Genomic DNA, 17,351 nt, shown 5'->3' with positions numbered 1-17,351 from the left:
ATGTGTGATTTTGGACAAGTTACTTAACTTTTCTGAACCTCAGTTTCCTCATCTTTTTTTTTTTTTTTTTTAAGGGCCACACCCTTGGCACATGGAGGCTCCCAGGCTAGGGGTCATATCAGAGCTACAGCTGCCGGCCTATGCCACAGCAGCCCAGGATCCACTACACCACAGCTCACAGCAACGCGGGATCCCTAACCCACTGAGCAAGTCCGGGGATCAAACCCGTAACTTCACGGTTCCTGGTCGGATTGGTTTCTGCTGCGCCATGATGGGAACTCCTCCTCATCTTAAAATTGGACTGATGACAGTATCTACTACTGATAGGACAATGTGAGGTTTAAAAGTAGGAACAATGTGGAGTTCCCATCGTGGCGCAGTGGAAACAAATCCAACTAGGAACCATGAGGTTGTGGGTTCGATCCCTGGCCTTGCTCAGTGGGTTAAGGATCCCGTGTTGCTGTGAGCTGTGGTGTAGGTTATAGACATGGCTCAAATCTGGTGTTGCTGTGGCTCTGGTGTAGGCCGGTGGCTACAGCTCCAATTAAACCCCTAACCTGGGAATCTCCACATGCCGAAGGTGCGGCCCTAAAAAGACAAAAGACAAAAAAAAAAAAAAAGGTAGGAACAATGTCTGATGCACAGCAATGCTCCATAAATGATGGTTACTCATATTGTTATCACCTACCCATTGTTTTCTCTTTACAAAGCACTACCACAAACATCCAACTGAGGCTTCGGGAATTATTTCCTTTCAATCATTTAATTTCTCAGAAACTAAGATTCATAAACTCACATAATCTATGACACTGTATTGGAGTCAGGAGAGAAGACTAAGAAATAGAGGCCTCAGTTTGGAAAAGAAACCCATTCCACCCCCCACCCCAAAGCCCAGAGTGGTGAAATGACATGCCCAAGACATACATAATAACAGGATAAAGCTCCAGGACTGGAAGCAGGTCTCTCAATGCCAACTCCAGTGCTCTCTCCACCTCACCCAGAAACCCATGGGTTTCTGTACTTTCATGACCTCCCAGCAACCCTTTGATTAATGGTGTTTCACAGACACTTCACACAATGCAATTAAGCATTACAAGAAGTTTGGCAAGAAGCAACACAGAATCTTGCATGGAAGCTTGACAACTACCTGTAAAGAATGTACTACCATAGTTCATCTGACCTAGGACCCCACTGACTGTAAGACACATCATTAATTTATGTATGAAAAAAGGAAGCCACTCCAACTACAACTGCAAAACCTCAGAGGTTATAAGATACTCTTTTCAGAAATGTGAATACCATCCCATTTTACAGACAAAGAAACTGAGCCCCACAGAGAATAATGTGCCTAAAGTCACAGAGCTGGTAAATGGAAGCATTGGGATACAGACCTGGTAAATCTGGTCACTTTTTCTTGGCAGTAAACTCAAATTTCTTGAGAGCCACTTGAGTACCCCAAAATGCATCTGGCAGAGAGGCAGAACACAGGGTGCTAACTCTTGCTCCACCATGAGCACATTAACTGCCGCAATTCTCGGAACATCTCTGAATCTGACCTTTCGTGTGTTCAAGAAGGCACCATGCTAAGACATAATAAACTGCTGTTCTTTTTCTGGGAAAAGCAATGTGCTACAATGGGAAAAGCACAGTTGGAATCAGAAAAGTCCTAGATTGAAATTCTTGTTATATCACCAACTAGCTTATCACCCTGGGCAAGAAACTGAACTGCTCTGGGCCTCAGTTTCCTCCCCTCTAAACGGAGGCTACCAGGGTCTATCTCCTGGAGGACGGGAGAGGATGTACACAAATGAAGAAAGCAGCTCGTGGCAGAGCTGGAATTCAACAGATGCTCTTTTCTATACTAACCACCTTCTGCTTTGGGACAGAATCAAAGAACAAACATTCCCTGTGACCTCAGTAATTCCCAAGGGGCACACTCAGGAGAAAATAAGGATCAGACAGAAGCAAGCAGACCCTGAGGGACACTCGGGCAAAGAAAATAAAGTGGAAGCACCTGGAGGACAGGGACAGTGACAAACTGCCAAGCTTCTACATAAACAACCTGATGGGAGAGGGGGAAAAAAGAAAGAACTGAAGACATTGGTCGACAGATGTGAAGATGAAGCCGTACCACTCCTGAAACAGAAAACCAGTCTTTGAAGATTCAGTGTGATACCAAAAGTGATCTACAGCGGGGAGAATTTCCCCGTTGTTCTGTTTTTTTTCTTTTGCACCCGCAGCATATGGAAGTTCCCAGGCTAGGGATCAAATCAGAGCTACAACTGCCAGTCTACACCACAGCCACAGCAACACCGGATCCTTAACCCACTGAGCAAGGCCAGGGATCAAATTCGCACCCTCGTGGATACTAGTCAGCTTTGTTTCAGGAACGTCTCTGTTTTGTTCTTAAGTTAAGGAATGTTCTGTGCATTCTGCAAGAACTTCAGAAAATCCTCAGAAGACAAGAGCTTTGACTTGGAGAGAAGGCGAATCATATTGATATAGAAACAAACTCTTGACCCATTTTCTTCCTCCATCCTACCCATCATGCCTCACAGCCACCTCGCAACAAAAATTTTGCATGAATATTTTCTGACTACATGCCATTTCGCTTTGACCAGAACTCCAAAACATCCTACATATTTATTCTACCTGAAAGCCTAATACCCTGCTTTGTTTCCAGAAGCACTCTGAAAATATCATCTCTAATGTACAAACGACACGCCTGGAGAACACGATGTCTCCCATCCTCTCACAGGATGACGTCTATTTGCTCCTCAAGCCTCCAACAAAGCCCAGCAAGACCCAGCACCCTGAGCCCCACCAAACCCCTGCACTTTCTCTTCCCTGCTCCTCTATTCCAGCCCTCGGGTTACTTGGCAGTTGTCTCAATTGCCACCATCATCTGATCTGAATCAGCTTGTTAATCTCCTTCCTCTCAGGCACAGCACCTTTCCCAGAGATAAATGTGCAGGCAAGCCACCCTCTACACCCCTCTCATCCCCACCCCCTTTCACGCCTTTCCTGACACTCCCAGAGGCCCATGTGAAAAAGAGAAACCATATGGCAAAAAATCCCACTCTACCCCCATGGCCTCAGGAGCCTGACGTTTTCCGTAAGTTTAGACCATCAACTTTTAGAAAAATTTGAAAGATGCCTGAAATAATTTAAGAATTGGCTAAGAAGTGATATGAAATGGCAGTTCTGCTCTTCCAATACCTCCTATGAGAAAAGCTTCACTGTGTCACTGAGCTCAAAACTCTCAACCCTAGACTCTGCAAACACTCCCTATCCTAGAATTCAAGGCTCATCTGCCCCTCTGTTGTTCCTTTTTGGTTTCCACATAAAAGTCACTCGTTTCCCTTCCAGCTTACATCAGGCTCCTGAAAGGACTCCTTTAAATCCTTTGATGCAAATCACCAAACTGTGCGGAAAGGCTGGTTCTTTTCAGTTCTTGGGCAGAGAAGCCATGGTGTCAAGACCTAGAACTTCAAACATGAATATGGCACCTCCCCCTACCTTCAGGGAGCCCACGCTTTTCCTCTAACTCTGAAAAAGTATGCCCTCCTTGGGCAGCGTCTATTAAAACCTAGTGACAAAGTACTTCATAGCCTTGGAGGAAGAGCGAGGGTGGAAACAGACTCTGCCCTTATACTGGATGCCGTGTAACCATAACAACCGATGGTTTAAGTAACCATCAACCCACCGATGGGCTAAGTTTTCCAAAAACCATTTTTGAAAGGGGAAAACTCCCCTGCACCGACTCCCGCGTCAGCCGTGCATTCTAGGCAGCGTGCGTGGTGCAAGTGAAGCCGGCGGTCCAGTCCATCTCCGGCCCCACGGTTGCATTCGTGAGCTCGCCAACAGCACAGCCTACGCCGTCACACCCGCGCTCCTGGGCAGGGCACCTGGCGTTAGGCCTCAGCCCAATGTCACTTGTTAACCTTCCAAACCCTCGGCTTTCGGGACGCCGCCGCCTCAGGTCTGAGGCACGCAAACCACCCACCGCCACCCGCGATTTCCAGGAGTTAGAGAAAAACAACCCGAGGCGCAGCCAGCCTCTGAAGGATCCGCGTAAAAGTAACTACGGTTCTCGACTTTCAGGCATTTCGCGACGATGGCGTGGGGGGCGGCAGGAACGCGGGGCCCCATTCATAAAATTACAAGCCGTTTTCCCTTAGTTTGCATGGGGGCAGTCCTCCCCGGCCGGGGCCGAGTCCGGAGCCAGTGGACGGCACGCTACAGCGACCCGACAGCTCACACCTCCAGCGGGGTCAAGCCCAGACCGCCCCACACCGCCCCAAAGGGAAGAAGGGTGCGCCCGGGGGCGTCGCGAGTGGGCGTCCCCGTCAACACCCAGACCGTGACAGTGGGTTCCTGAGGCGCCGGACCCCCGCGCCCCGCCGCACTAACGGCCGCCAGCCCCGGGCCGCACGCTGGACCCAGTGAAGCCGGAGCCACCCAACCCAGGCCTTCTCAGCGGGCGGTCCCTCCACCGCCCCGCCTGGCCCTGGGCACGCTCACCCCGGATCCACTGGCTGCCTCATTGTAGTGCGCCGGCGCCCGTACTCCACGGCCGCCTCGGCTCCGGCTTCGGCTCGGGCTCCCGCAGCCGTCCGGCCGCCCGCCCGCCCCCGGGGCACCGGCCGCCCCGCCCCGCCGGCGGATCCGCCCCGCGCCCGCGGCCGTCGCCTCCAACCAGAGGGCGGCGGGGGCGGAGCAGGCCGCGCGCCAGGCCCGGCCAATCCAGCCCCTACCCGCGCGCCGAGGAGCAGCCGCGGAAATGGGCGGGCGATTGGTCAGGCCTGTTAAAGGGGCCGCCGCCCACGAGGCCCGGGAGAGGGACTGCGGCGGCGTTACCGGGAAGAGTCTGGAGTGGAGGGGTAAGAGCTTCTCTTCTCTCCCAGGCCGGCAGCCCGGCTCTTATCAGCACTTTGTACTTATTAATTTCCTCCTCCTGCAACCTAGCAACAAGTAGAGACAGAACCTGCCTCTGTCAGAAGAAGAAACTGAGGCTCGGAGAAGCAAGGGTCTCCCGCTTGGCAAATGGACTCTAATTTGAGGTTTAGAGTGCTGTCAGACATATCTGCTCCCGTGCAATCCCAGATATTCGCCTCACCCTGCAGGATTTCTAACAGACATTCCCTGTGTCTGGAATGGAACTGGGGAAAGTATACATTTCTCAACATCCCTCCCCCGCGGTGATTCTGATGTAGGTGGTACAAGAGCCACACTCAGGTATATATTTCACAGTCCATCGCTGTAATGAAATTCGGCTTCAACTGCCACAAATAAAGATAACCTCTTTTTTGTTTTTTTTCATTCTGAAGATCAATAATATATGTTTAGGAAACTTGCTGGGCTGGAGGCTGCCTACTGAGAAACTCAGAACATTACGTGAATGGGTCATACTAAGACCTGAACTTGAAGGGCACGGGGCAGGAATGAAGCAACTAGCCGGTCTTGTTCTCTGACTCATGAGACGATGCTTAAATGCTTTAAGGGCAAACACACCCTTCCTCGTTGCCATCGCCAGGCCCAGTTATAACCCTTGCCCTTCTGGAACTTGACTCCCACACCATCAAGCCCTGCTCACCCTCCCAGACACATTCCTCTCCCCATCCCCATGTCCCAGACATACATCTGACCCAGAAGTCATGATCTGAACTTGAAAGTCAGCTCTTCCACCAGAACCCGCAAATTGAACAACACCCCCCCTTTTTTTTGCTCTGATATCTGATGAATGCTGTGTTCACCAGCAACAGCTCCACATACACACATGAGTTAGCCTCATCAGGATGAAGTCTCTGGGTTGCAGACATCACTGCCTGGGATCACCATTTGCTTCCCCTTGGCCTTCCCAAAGAAAAAGGAATCCTTGTTTGAAATGGAGAGGGCTCCAGTTGTGGAAATCTGGAAATGTGCAACATAGACAGTTATTAATAGAGAAACAGGAGTTCCTGACGTGGCTCAGTGGCTAACGAATCCAACTAGGAATCATGAGGTTTCAGGTTCCATCCCTGGCCTCGCTCAGTGGGTTAAGGATCCGGCGTTGCCATGCGCTGTGGTATAGGTCGCAGATGCGGCTTGGATCCTGCGTTGCTGTGGCTCTGGAGAAAGCCGGCGGCTACAGTTCCGATTAGACCCCTAGCTCAGGAACCTCCATATTCCGCAGGTGCGGCCCTAGAAAAGACCCAGAAAAAAAGAAAGAAACAGCCCAAAGCTTTTCTTGGCCACATCTTAAAACTTCCACTTGGAGTGGGGGTGGGGCGTGGAGGTGGAAGCCTGGGGCTGCACCCTGCAAGGGTCCTGGAAAACTGGCCGTGTGCATCTCAGAGTGGGCCCCCACCCCCACCCCCACCCCTCCTTGCCTGGGCCTTGCCTGGGCCAAGCCCTACATAAATATTAGCTTCATTAACACAGTGTCAGCCTGACCTCAGATTGGAGGGCAATAAGATCCAGTATGATTCCTTACAAGAAGCCCTTCTTTTTGAAAAGTGAGGAATTTGGATGCTTTGAATATATAATAACACTAACACTTCCCACCGTTAAGAGGTTACTCTGCGCCAGACACTAACTATGTCAAGATCTTGGCACATAGTAATTCGTTGAAACCTTACAAGAACCCTGTGTGGGGGGTATAGTTGTTATTTTCTCCATTTTACAGCTGCAGAAGCTGAAGCTCACAGAGGATTGGTAATGTGTCCAAGAGCACAAGACCGGCGCCAGAAAGAGCCAGCATTCATGACGCTGATGGCCAGACCCCTCCTGACCGCCTGCTCCGGTGCCTGCCCAATCGCCCCTCCTTGCTGCCAGAAACAGGATGGATAACTTCCAAAGGCAAAAGAAGCCAATTGCACTGATCCTCACCAAAAGACCGTGTGGTAGAGCAGGACGGCCTTGAAGTTCCATTGCTCTCATTGACCATCTGTTTGACCTTGAATAAGACAGATCATTAAATCCCCTTGAGCCTCTGATTGCTCATCTATAAAATGGGATAATAACAAGTTCTGCCTTCTGGGGCTGGCATGAAAACCAAATCAAATAAAGAGTATGTCTGAATATATGAGTCCTTTGAACTTCCCAATGAAAAGAGTCATTTTAGAGCTTGGCATCTGTGACTCATTATAGTGACCAATGACAAAGTCCAGGGATTGTAATGCTAAATTCATATATCAAGCAAGATTCCTTACTTTGGCCCCCAAATAGCTCATCGATAGGTAGAATATGTACAAAATGAACTAAATCTTTCTACCTACAGAAGAGACCGATGTCATAGAAATTCAAACCCAAGTTATTACTCTAGTATCTGCCTCCCTTCCCCCCAACCATAGGCTCTCTCACAACCCAGGCTTCAACTTAAACTTACATAGGTTCCAATATTCTTGAATTATGATATTTCAAGATAATCCTTATTTTCTCATGAAACTTAAACCCCAAAAAGTGCTTTAAGATTTTTACTTCAATTTTTTGACACCACATTGCATTCTTAGAGGGAGAAATGGCTGTGAAGTACACAAAACCAAAGTTAATCCACCTGTACGTCTTTTGAAAAGGTGACCCTTTGTGCCATAAGCTGCACCATTAATGAGCTATCACTAATCACTAAGGGCTCAGCAAGTATCAGACTGTCTGCTCTGGTGCCTGCCAAATTGCCCTTCCATATGCCACAGGTGTGACCCTAAAAGCAAAAAAAAAAAAAAAAAAAAGTGCAAAAATAGTGGACTTTTTTTTTGTTTATGGTCAAACCTGCAGCATACGGAAGTTCCTAGGCTAAGGGTTGAATCAGAGCTGCAGCTGCCAGCCTACACAACAGCAACTGGCAAGACAGGATCCTTAACCCACTGAATGAGGCTAGGAGTCAAACCCACATCCTTGTGGATACTAGTTGGGTTCTTAACCCACTGATCTACAACGTGAACTCTGGAAAGACAGTAGACTTTCAGCACTAGATCTCGCAAAGAAAGACTGGCAATTTTTTATTTTTTATTTTTTTTGGCCTTGCCAAGGCATGCCGAAATTCCTGGGCCAGGGATTAAACCCTTGCCACAGCACTGACCTGAGCCACAGCAGTGACAACAGCAGATCCTTAACTCGCTGAACCATTAGGGAACTCCAAGACTGACAAATTGATAGGCCATTATAGGCTTCCACAAAGTTAAGGCCAGGAGCTGTGGGACACAGAATAGTCATTTATAATTCCTAGGGAACCCCAATAATGTTGTAGGGGCGACCACATGAAGGCTATTAAGGAGAGAAACCAGAAATTGATTCAAACAAACAAACAAGAGTGTTGTCACCAAAGGAAAAGAAATTGGAAGACTTCCCATCGTGACTCAGTGGTTAATGAATCTGACTAGGAACCATGAGGTCGAGGGTTCAATCCCTGGCCTTGCTCAATGGGTTAAGGACCCGGTGTTGCCAGGAGCTGTGGTGTAGGTCACAGACACGGCTTGGATCTGGCATTGCTGTGGCTGTGGTGTCGGCCGGCAGCTGTAGCTCCAATTGGACCCCTAGCCTGGGAACCTCCATATGCTGCAGGTGCAGCCCTAGAAAAAGAAAAAAAAGCCAAAAAAAAAAAAAAGAAAAGAAGAAAAAAATTGGAGAAGGAGGGAGCAACCTATGCCTCAGAAGGGTCAAGTTGGAAGAGATAGAACAGTACAGCTAGAGATTTGGAAATTAGAAGGTTACTGAGGCCACTGACAAGAGCAGTATGGGTGGGGCTGGAGATGCAGAGGCTCCCTAGAGCCGGCTGAGGAAACTAAGAAAAGAGAAGAAAGAGGCTGGGCAGAAGAGGACCGATGGACCAGGGTCCCAGGAAGCCCAAGGGAACAGGGGAGCTGCCCTTGGGTGTAGCTAAGAATGGATGTGGGTGCAGATTCATTCATAGGTGGAGGGCTGGAAGTTGAGGAAATTCCTGCTTGCTGGCTTCTATTATTTTAGCTCTAAACTGAGAAGCCAAGTCATCTCTTGAGAATGGGTGGGAGGTGGTACCAGGGGCTTTGAGGGAAACCAGTGAAGAACTGGAAAAGCCAGTGAGAGGAAGGAAAGAGGAGCTGCCAGATGGCAAGGGAGACTTCCAGGCAGCCCCGAGGCATTCCCAAGACCAGAGTTGGAGGGATGGTTTGTGGGGCTTGGCAGCTGGGCCCAGGTGTGGAGAATAGAGTCAGAAATTTATGGGGTAGCGAGTTCTTGTGGTGGCTCATCAGTAATGAACCTGACTGGTATCCATGAGAATTTGGGTTCCATCCCCGGCCTCGCTCACTGGGTTAAGGATCTGGTGTTGCTGTGAGTTGTGGTGTAGGTCAAAGATGCAGCTCAGATCTGGCATTGCCATAGCAGCTGAAGCTCTGATTCGACCCCTAGTCTGGGAACTTTCCTATACCACAGGTGAGGACCTAAAAAGACGGAAAAAAAAAAATTAATAGGGCCAGGGAGTTCCCATTGCAGCTCAATGGGTTCGGGATTCGACCTTGAAGTTACATGTTCGATCCCTGGCCTCACTCAGTGGGTTAAGGGATCCGGTGTTGCCAATTCGACCCCTGGCTCGGGAACTTCCATGTACCAAAGTGTGGCCGTAAAAAGAAAAAAAGAATCCACAGGGTCAGGAAGAGGAGAAATACAAAACAGGCGGGGTGTTGACAACAGGGGGGTTGAAGAGATGGATCATGGGTTCTATGTTGGGTGGAGAGAGAAGGAAATCCAAGGTGGGGATGGAGAGATGGGAAAAGCAGACTCTGTCAATATGGAGTGGGATAGGTTAGGTGAGATTCTCATAGAACAATTCCGAGTGATGACATGGTCAGGTTCAGCCACAGAATTGGAGTTTCTAAAGACAATCAACTCCTGGATTTTTCCCTCCCCTGCTTCCTAGTGGAGAATGACCTGAGGCTGTGTGGCCTCTGGCACCTTCTGTTCCCTCTGCACCACCGCTAGGGCGACTCTCAGAGAGGACAGGGACTGGAGAGCATCCTTCTTTCTTGTCTGATTTTCCTTCTAAAATAAAAACCTATTAATAACCAGAAGGACTCCCACCGTTATCGTTGAGACATGAGCATTTGTGGGAGGACGCACTGGAAGGAAGTCTTCCAGAGCTTTAGAGGAGCCCCACTCAGTGGGCGGATGCCAACGTGGAGCAGCAAACAGCCAGCTGATGTCGATTATTTACTTTGCTCGTTAGCATGTGAGACTTGAGGCTACTAAATATAAATGCCTCAAAGCTCTGTCATTCCAAAGGCCACTGGGGAAATGGTGGCTTCTAATTGACATGGAGCAGAGCCAGAGTGGATTTCTGGGGAGAAAGGCGGGTATTTCCCTCCCTTTCCTTGCTGACTCTCTGCCTTGCCACTCAGGGCCCCTCCCAAGGCTCCAAGCAGAGAGCGGTCACTCCCTTGCTTTCCTGGTAACCTTGGCATCCCCTGCCATCCTTGCTGCTGTCCGACCCCCAGGCCCTTTACTTCACTCCAGCACAGGAAGGTCGATATCTCACTTGCCCAGAATCCCCCTGGAGCACAATTCTGATTCAGGGCTGGAGGATCAGCAGTGCAGCCAACAGGGGCTGGCCCCAGCCCTGCATCTCTGGTCCCAACTGAACACATCACCCCTTAAGTAGCAGAAGCAGGAGGGTTTGCCTGGGTTTTTCATTCACCTAAACATAGGGAAAGTTGGTTGGTTGGTTTCGTATTTTTTTGTTTTTGTTTTTTCTCTTTTCTAGGGCTGCTCCCTCGGCATGTGGAGGTTCCCAGGCTAGGGGTCGAATCGGAGCTGTAGCCACCGGCCTACACCAGAGCCACAGCAACGCGGGATCTGAGCCACATCTGCAACCTACACCACAGCTCATGTCAATGCCGGATCCTTAACCCACTGAGCAAGGCCAGGGATCAAACCTGCGACCTCATGGTTCCTAGTCGGATTTGTTAACCACTGCACCACAGTGGGAACTCTGGTTTTGTTTTGTTTTAGGGCTGCACCTGTGGCTTATGGAAGTGCCCAGGCTGGGGGTCGAATCAGAGCTACAGCTGCCAGCCTATGCCACAGCCACAGCCACGTCAGATCCAAGCCGTGCCTGGGACCTACACCATAGCTCATGGCAACACCATATCCTTAACCAACTGAGCACTCCAGAGATTGAAGCCCAATCCTCGTGGATCCTAGTCGGGTTAGTTAACCACTGAGCCACGAAGGGAACTCAGGAAACAGCTCTTCTTTCCAGGAAGGTTCTTCCTCTCACACCTCAGCTGGGGGGCACAGCTTTGTTTGCACAGGTGAACCAAGTGACAGCCACTGCCTTTCTGGAAACCAGGCAGTTGAAGCTGGACGCATGCCACACAGCAGGGGAGGAACCAAAATCCACAGGTGGAGGGCTGCTCCCCCGCCCGCCAGCTCCTGCCTCCCAGTACCCCTCTCTCCTGCTGTGCCTCTGTGACCCCCCACCGCAGGAAATGGTTTGGGTTTTTCCATTATGAAAGTGATAGAAGCTCGGTTTAGAATATGAAGAAAAAAGAAACCTGGACGAAGGAAGAAAAAAACTTATTTTCTGACACCCGTGAGCAATTGTCAACATCTTGTATTTCCCTCTCTTTTGCAAAGCATAGTTTTACGTAGCTGTTACTTTACACTATATGCAATTGTATATTCGCTATTTAAAAGTTAACATTGGAACATAATGAGCAGCCTTAAAGACTAAGAGAAAGAAGAGCTGGGAGCTCCCGTCGTGGCTCAGCGGTAATGACCCTGACTAGTATCCGTGAGGACGTGGGTTTGATCCCTGGCCTCGCTCAGTGGGTTAAGGATCTGGCATTGCTGGGAGCTGTGGTATAGGTCTCCGATGCAGCTCAGATCCTGTGTTTCTGTGGCTGTGGCACAAGGCAGCAGCTGTAGCTCTGATTCGACCCCTAGCTGGGGAACTTCCACGTGCTGTGGGTTTGGCCCTAAAAAGGCCAAAAATTAAAACAAAAAAAAAAGAGAGAGAGAGAGAGAAGGGCTTGGCTTGGGGTCAGAAGAGTCTTCGCATTTATCTCAGCTCTGCCACTTATTCACTATATGACGCTGGATCTATTACTGGTCTTTTCTGAGGTTTTCTCAGGTCGGTCACCTGTATGACGAAGATGACAGACGTATCCATTCTTGACCCCTTGTTTTCTCTGAGGTCCTAGACTATAGGACCTGGTCTGTGGTCTAGATTTTAAGCTCTAGGAGCCCAAAGCCCTCTGACTGAATCCCTAGAGCCTGACTTTGGGGGATAAAAACGGCCACAAAGTCTTGGTCCTTCCCCCCCATCCAGAGGTAGAGTTTATTTTTCCACCTCTTGGAATCTTGGGCCGGCCTTCCACAGTCCCAGCCTCCAAAATGGTCCCAGCGATCCTGACTTCCTGTGCTTTCCTTGTCTCCTCCCACTGGGAACCAGGGCTGGTCTGTATGACAAAAAGAGTATGGCAGAGGTGATGAAGTCTGAGGTGGCATCTGAGGCTGGCTCCTAAAGAGGGCAGCCTGGGTCTCTGAGACCACTTGCTCTAGGGGATGCCAGCCATCATGGCATGGGGACACTTAAGCGGCCTGTGGAGGGGCCTGAATGCAGATGAACTGAGTCCCCCTGCCAACTACAGCACCAGTTTGCCAACTACGAGTGAGCAAGCTCGGAAATGGACCCTCCGGTCCCCAATCAAGCCTTCAGATGAGTGCAGCTCTGGATGACATTTTGACTGCAATTTCATGAGATGACCCAAGCCAGAACCTCCCAGTTCTGCTCCATGATTCCTGACTAATCCAGAAGCTGTGAGAGATGAATATTTATTGTCATTTTAAACCACTAAGTTTGGGGATTATTTGTTATGCAGCAATAGATAACTCATATACTTGAGGACCAGCATTTTTTTTTCTTTTTTTGTCTTTTCTAGGGCCGCACCTGCAGCATATGGAGGTTCCCAGGCTAGGAGTTTAATCAGAGCTGTAGCCCCCAGCCTATGCCAGAGCCACAGCAACACAGGATCCAGCCACATCTGCAATCTACACCACGGCTCACAGCAACACCAGATCCTTAACCCACTGAGTGAGGCCAGGGATTGAACATGCAACCTCATGGTTCCTAGTCGGATTCGTTAACCACTGAGCCACAACGGGAACTCCCTCTAGGGCCAGCTTTGACCCATAGAATGCCGCCAAAGTGGGATTCTGAAACTCCTGAGCTCAGGCCTTAAGCACCCTGACAGCTTCCACTTCCTGGCTCTCTGAAATCTGTCACCTGCTTTGAGAAGCCCAAGCCCCACGGAGAAGCCCAATAGAAGAGAACTGAGGGTGCCAGGTGAAGGCCCAGCTCCTCTTCCAGCCAAGTCAGCACCAACTACTGTGGCTGTGAGTGAGCCTCTCGGAGGTTCTTGCTGAGTCTCACCCCAGATGACCACAGCCTCAGCCACCATCGTATGGAACAAAGACCCACACAGCGGAGCGTGGCCAACTATAGAAACGGAGGAGGGAATGAAACAGCCATTGTTTTAAGCCTCTGAGGTTGGGGGTAATGGCTTGTGCAGCAAGATGTAACCAAGACACTGGCCCAGCATCTGGCACCTCATTGGCTCTTGAGAAATGTCTGATGAAGAAGTGAATAACCCTTGTTGGGCTTCTATTGCTTCTTCTACAAAATCACCAAGGTTAGGCCATTCCACACCTTACACGCTACGAATCACCATCTCTCTCTTGTTTTCTGGCTGCTCACTTGGCCTCACTTCACGCTGCAGGAAGCCTCCAGCGTCGTCTGCGGCATCTCTGTCCCTCACCCCCACAGCAGCTCCTTCTTTCTTTCTGTGGCACACACACTCCAGGCACCTGGGCCTCTCAGAGACATCCTGGTGATTTCAATCATGCAGCTGCGTCACTTGCCAAGAAGAGATTAGCAGAGGCCTCTGCCTTACAGGAAGCACCTGCCCAGTTCGGCCAGAAGGAACTGGAAACCCTCTCAACAGGTCGTTGGGACACACTAGCAAAGAGGAACAAACACAGAAGGCGCTTTCCACCCACCCTGCCTCAAGGCCAAGTCCTATAGTTGTTTTTGGACTAGAAAATGCTTGGCCTCTTCCTTTTCTTTTTTAGGGCCGCAGGTGCAGCATGTGGAAGTTCCCAGGCTAGGGGTCGAATCAGAGCTGTGGCTGCCGGCCACAGCCATAGCCATGGCAACACCGCATCCAAGCCACATATTGGACCTGTGTAGCTTGCAGCAAGGCCAGATCCTTAACCCATTGAGCATGGCCAGGGATCGAACCCACATCCTCACGGACACTATGTTGGGTTCTTAACCTGCTAAGCCACAACGGGAACTCCAGCTTGGCCTCTTTCACAGTATCCAGGGCCCCAGCTAAGGCTTCCAGAGTAGATACAAAGTCTCTGCTTCTGAGAACTCGTGCTCTCCTTCTGGCTGGTGAGGTTCCCTTGTTGGTCAGAGAGGCTCTCTCTTATTAGCAGTGTCTACAGCCCTCTGGGTGTTAGACCTCTATCACTCCAATTAAAACAAACAAACAAACCCAGACAAAAAAACAAATTAAAAGGGCTGGAGAAAGAGTTCCCGTCATGGCACAGCGGAAACAAATCCAACTAGGAACCTTGAGGTTGTCGGTTCGATCCCTGGCCTCGTTCAGTGGGTTAAGGATCCGGTGTTGCCGTGAGCTGTGGTGTGGGTCGCAGACACTGCTCGGATCTGGGGTCGCTGTGGCTCTGCTGTAGGCCAGCTGCTACAGCTCCGATTAGACGCCTAGCCTGGGAACCTCCCTATGCCGCAGGTGTGGCCCCAAAAAGACAAAAAGACAAATCAAATCAAATCAAAGGGCTAGAGAAATCAAGCAGTCAACCCGAAGTTCAAAGCAAACCCCAGAAGACTTGGAATGACCTCCCTCCCATTTTCCAGGCACCCTCCCCACCCCCCACCCCCACCTTGCCCCTCACGGCCCTCTGAGCAATCACGGTGTGACCCATTTAAACGACTGTTCACACGAGCCACTGGTCCTTCCTGACTATAAGTCACCCCATCGTCACCATCATCCCTATAATTAGTACGTCCTCTCTCATTAAGCTGTGAAGGCATCTGTCCCAGACTTTAAAAAGTCACCTGTTTCCGGATGCAGGGAGGGACAAGGATGTTATTCATCCATCCAGATGGAAAAGACTCATGGAACCGCCACTGTCTTCTGGTGCCTGGCAAGGTGCTAGAAACACAGCAGTGAACAAGACCCAGGAGTCTGGAGTGCTCTGGTGGCGCAGTGAGTTAAGGATTTGGCATTGCCATTGCAGTGGGCCAGGTTGCTCCTGGGGTGCAGGTTTGATCCCTGGCCTGGGAACTTACGCACGACGTAGGTGCAGAAAAAACAAACAAAACCCAAACAAACACATGAAAAGAACTAAGGAGCTTGCCAGCCGGTGCCAAACCTTCCTTCTGCTCTGTGCAACTTATGATCAATGTCACATCCGCAGGTCCAGCTCATGCCATAGCTTCCATACATTGCAGAGCAGAGGAGAAAACACAGGCCCTTCAGCCATGCCCCAGCCTCACGAAACTGCCTGCTTGGTCTCTTGGGGATGGCTGATAACAGTCAGGTTAAAAGTCCTGAGTTCCTGCTGTGGTGCCATGGGATCGGTGGTGTCTCTGTAGCACTAGAGGCAGGTTCAATCCCCAGCCTGGCAGTGGGTTAAAGGATCCAGCGTTGCTGCAGCTGTGGCGTAGGTTGCAAATGTAGATCAGATCTGATCCCTGGCCAAGAACTCCATATGCCATGAGGCAGCCAAAAATAGAGGAAAAAAAAAAAAAATCCTCAAAAGGAGTTCCCACTGTAGCACAGTGGGTTAAGAGCCTGACTGCAGCAGCTTATGTCACTGCAAAGGTTTGGGTTTGATCCCTGGACCAGATTTGAATTCAGTCCCTGACCCGGGAACTTCCGTGATTCAAGGGTTCGGCCATTACAAAAAAAAGATGCCCACCCCCATCTTGGTCACTGGCACCACTGCCCAGCCCCTCACTTGGGGGGGTCAAGACCATCAAGAACTATGAGTTACCCTGGATTTCATTCTTTCCTTCTCACACCCAATCCACCAACATATGAAGCCACTCTAGTAGCTCTCTTCTGGAAAAATCCCCTCCCTTGTGTCCAGGCCTCCCTCTGCCATCTGCCTCTCTGCTGTCCTTTACAGCACAACTTGTCAAAAGAGCTCTCCTCTCCCTCTCCTCGCATCCCCTGCCCGCGAGCGGCTTCCACCTCCGCTGCTCCTGGCAAACCACTGATGAGCTCCTCTCTGCCAAGCCCGGGAGTCACCCCTCTGTCCTAACTGGCTCTACTCAACCCTTTGCAAACATCCAGTGGCCACCTCCCAACTCATCCAGCCCTTGTGCCCTTAGTCTGCTCTCTTGTATTCCCTCCAAGCCATCATGGGATGGAGACAGCAGACTTTGCCACCCAGGTCACATGTTTTGCGTGGCCTGTTTCTTGTCCAGAAGATTGGACTTCAGGCAGGACCTCAATCTGTCCATTGGTGCCAGGAAAAGGGCAGGGGTGCTGGCCAGGGCCGGCCCTGGGATGTCTGCGGAGCTGGAAATGGAACACTTAACATATTGATTTGGGAGGTGATGGGGCTGCTGTTTCCCTTCCCAGTTTCTCTGTCTGCTATTATAATGACTTTGGGCAACAGAGGAAAGTCGGATGCCCCCAAATAAAATGCCTGATAAGAATATCTGGGAGTTCCCACTGTGGCGCAACAGGATCTGTGGTGTTTCTGCAGCGCTGGGGCGCAGGTTTGATTCCTGGTCCCGCACAGTGAGTTAAGGATCTGGCATTGCCTCAGGTCGCAACTGTGACTCAGATCTGATCCCTGACCCAGGAACTCCATAGGCCGCGGGGTGGCCAAAAAATAAAATAAATAAATAAATAAATAAATAAATAAAAGGAGTATCTGACCCTCACCAGCAGGGACCTCGCCTGTGGGTGGTGTCCTGGGAGGTGCCATCAGCGGGCAGCCATCCGTGGAGGTGACCTGCTTGCTGTAGCTCTAAGGTCAGCGCTCAGGGCCCCCTGCAGCTAAGATGGTATCTCAGCGACTTTTCCAAGAGCTTGGCTGTAGCATTCCTGTGTCTGCTGTAATTCTGGTTAATGTTTACAGTGACAGAGTGCTCAGGGAACAACCTGGAACCTTCTTGCCTTTTCTTCCTCTCTGGAGATCCATCCATGTCTAATCCCAACCTTTTTAATCAACATCCACCTCTTTCTTTTCAAACCTCTTCACTTTTACCAAACTCTTCCTTCTCTAAAGATGACATCGAAGAGTTCCCATCGTGGCTCTGTGGTTAACGAATTGACTAGGAACCATGAGGTTGTGGG

At 50.1% G+C, this 17,351-nt stretch overlaps 1 protein-coding gene and 1 long non-coding RNA gene across 2 annotated transcripts in view; one reads left to right on the top strand and one right to left on the bottom strand.

Annotated features, from left to right (window-relative positions):
* Window positions 1-4,656, bottom strand: part of LOC125114519 (testis-expressed protein 2-like) — a 101,051-nt gene extending 96,395 nt beyond the window's left edge. The window contains exon 1 of the mRNA XM_047757845.1: window positions 4,525-4,656. The gene's annotated coding sequence lies outside the window, so the exon portion shown is untranslated. The remainder of the gene's footprint in view (window positions 1-4,524) is intronic.
* Window positions 4,657-4,745: 89 nt separating this feature from the next.
* Window positions 4,746-7,062, top strand: LOC125114396 (uncharacterized). The gene is made up of 2 exons (XR_007131781.1): window positions 4,746-4,883; window positions 6,668-7,062. It is a non-coding gene; the product is annotated as an uncharacterized LOC125114396 (long non-coding RNA).
* Window positions 7,063-17,351: the final 10,289 nt, after the last annotated feature.

This window comes from Phacochoerus africanus, chromosome 14 (assembly GCF_016906955.1).
Source record: "Phacochoerus africanus isolate WHEZ1 chromosome 14, ROS_Pafr_v1, whole genome shotgun sequence".
Lineage (NCBI taxonomy): Eukaryota > Metazoa > Chordata > Mammalia > Artiodactyla > Suidae > Phacochoerus > Phacochoerus africanus.
This window is presented reverse-complemented; position numbering and strand designations above follow the sequence as displayed.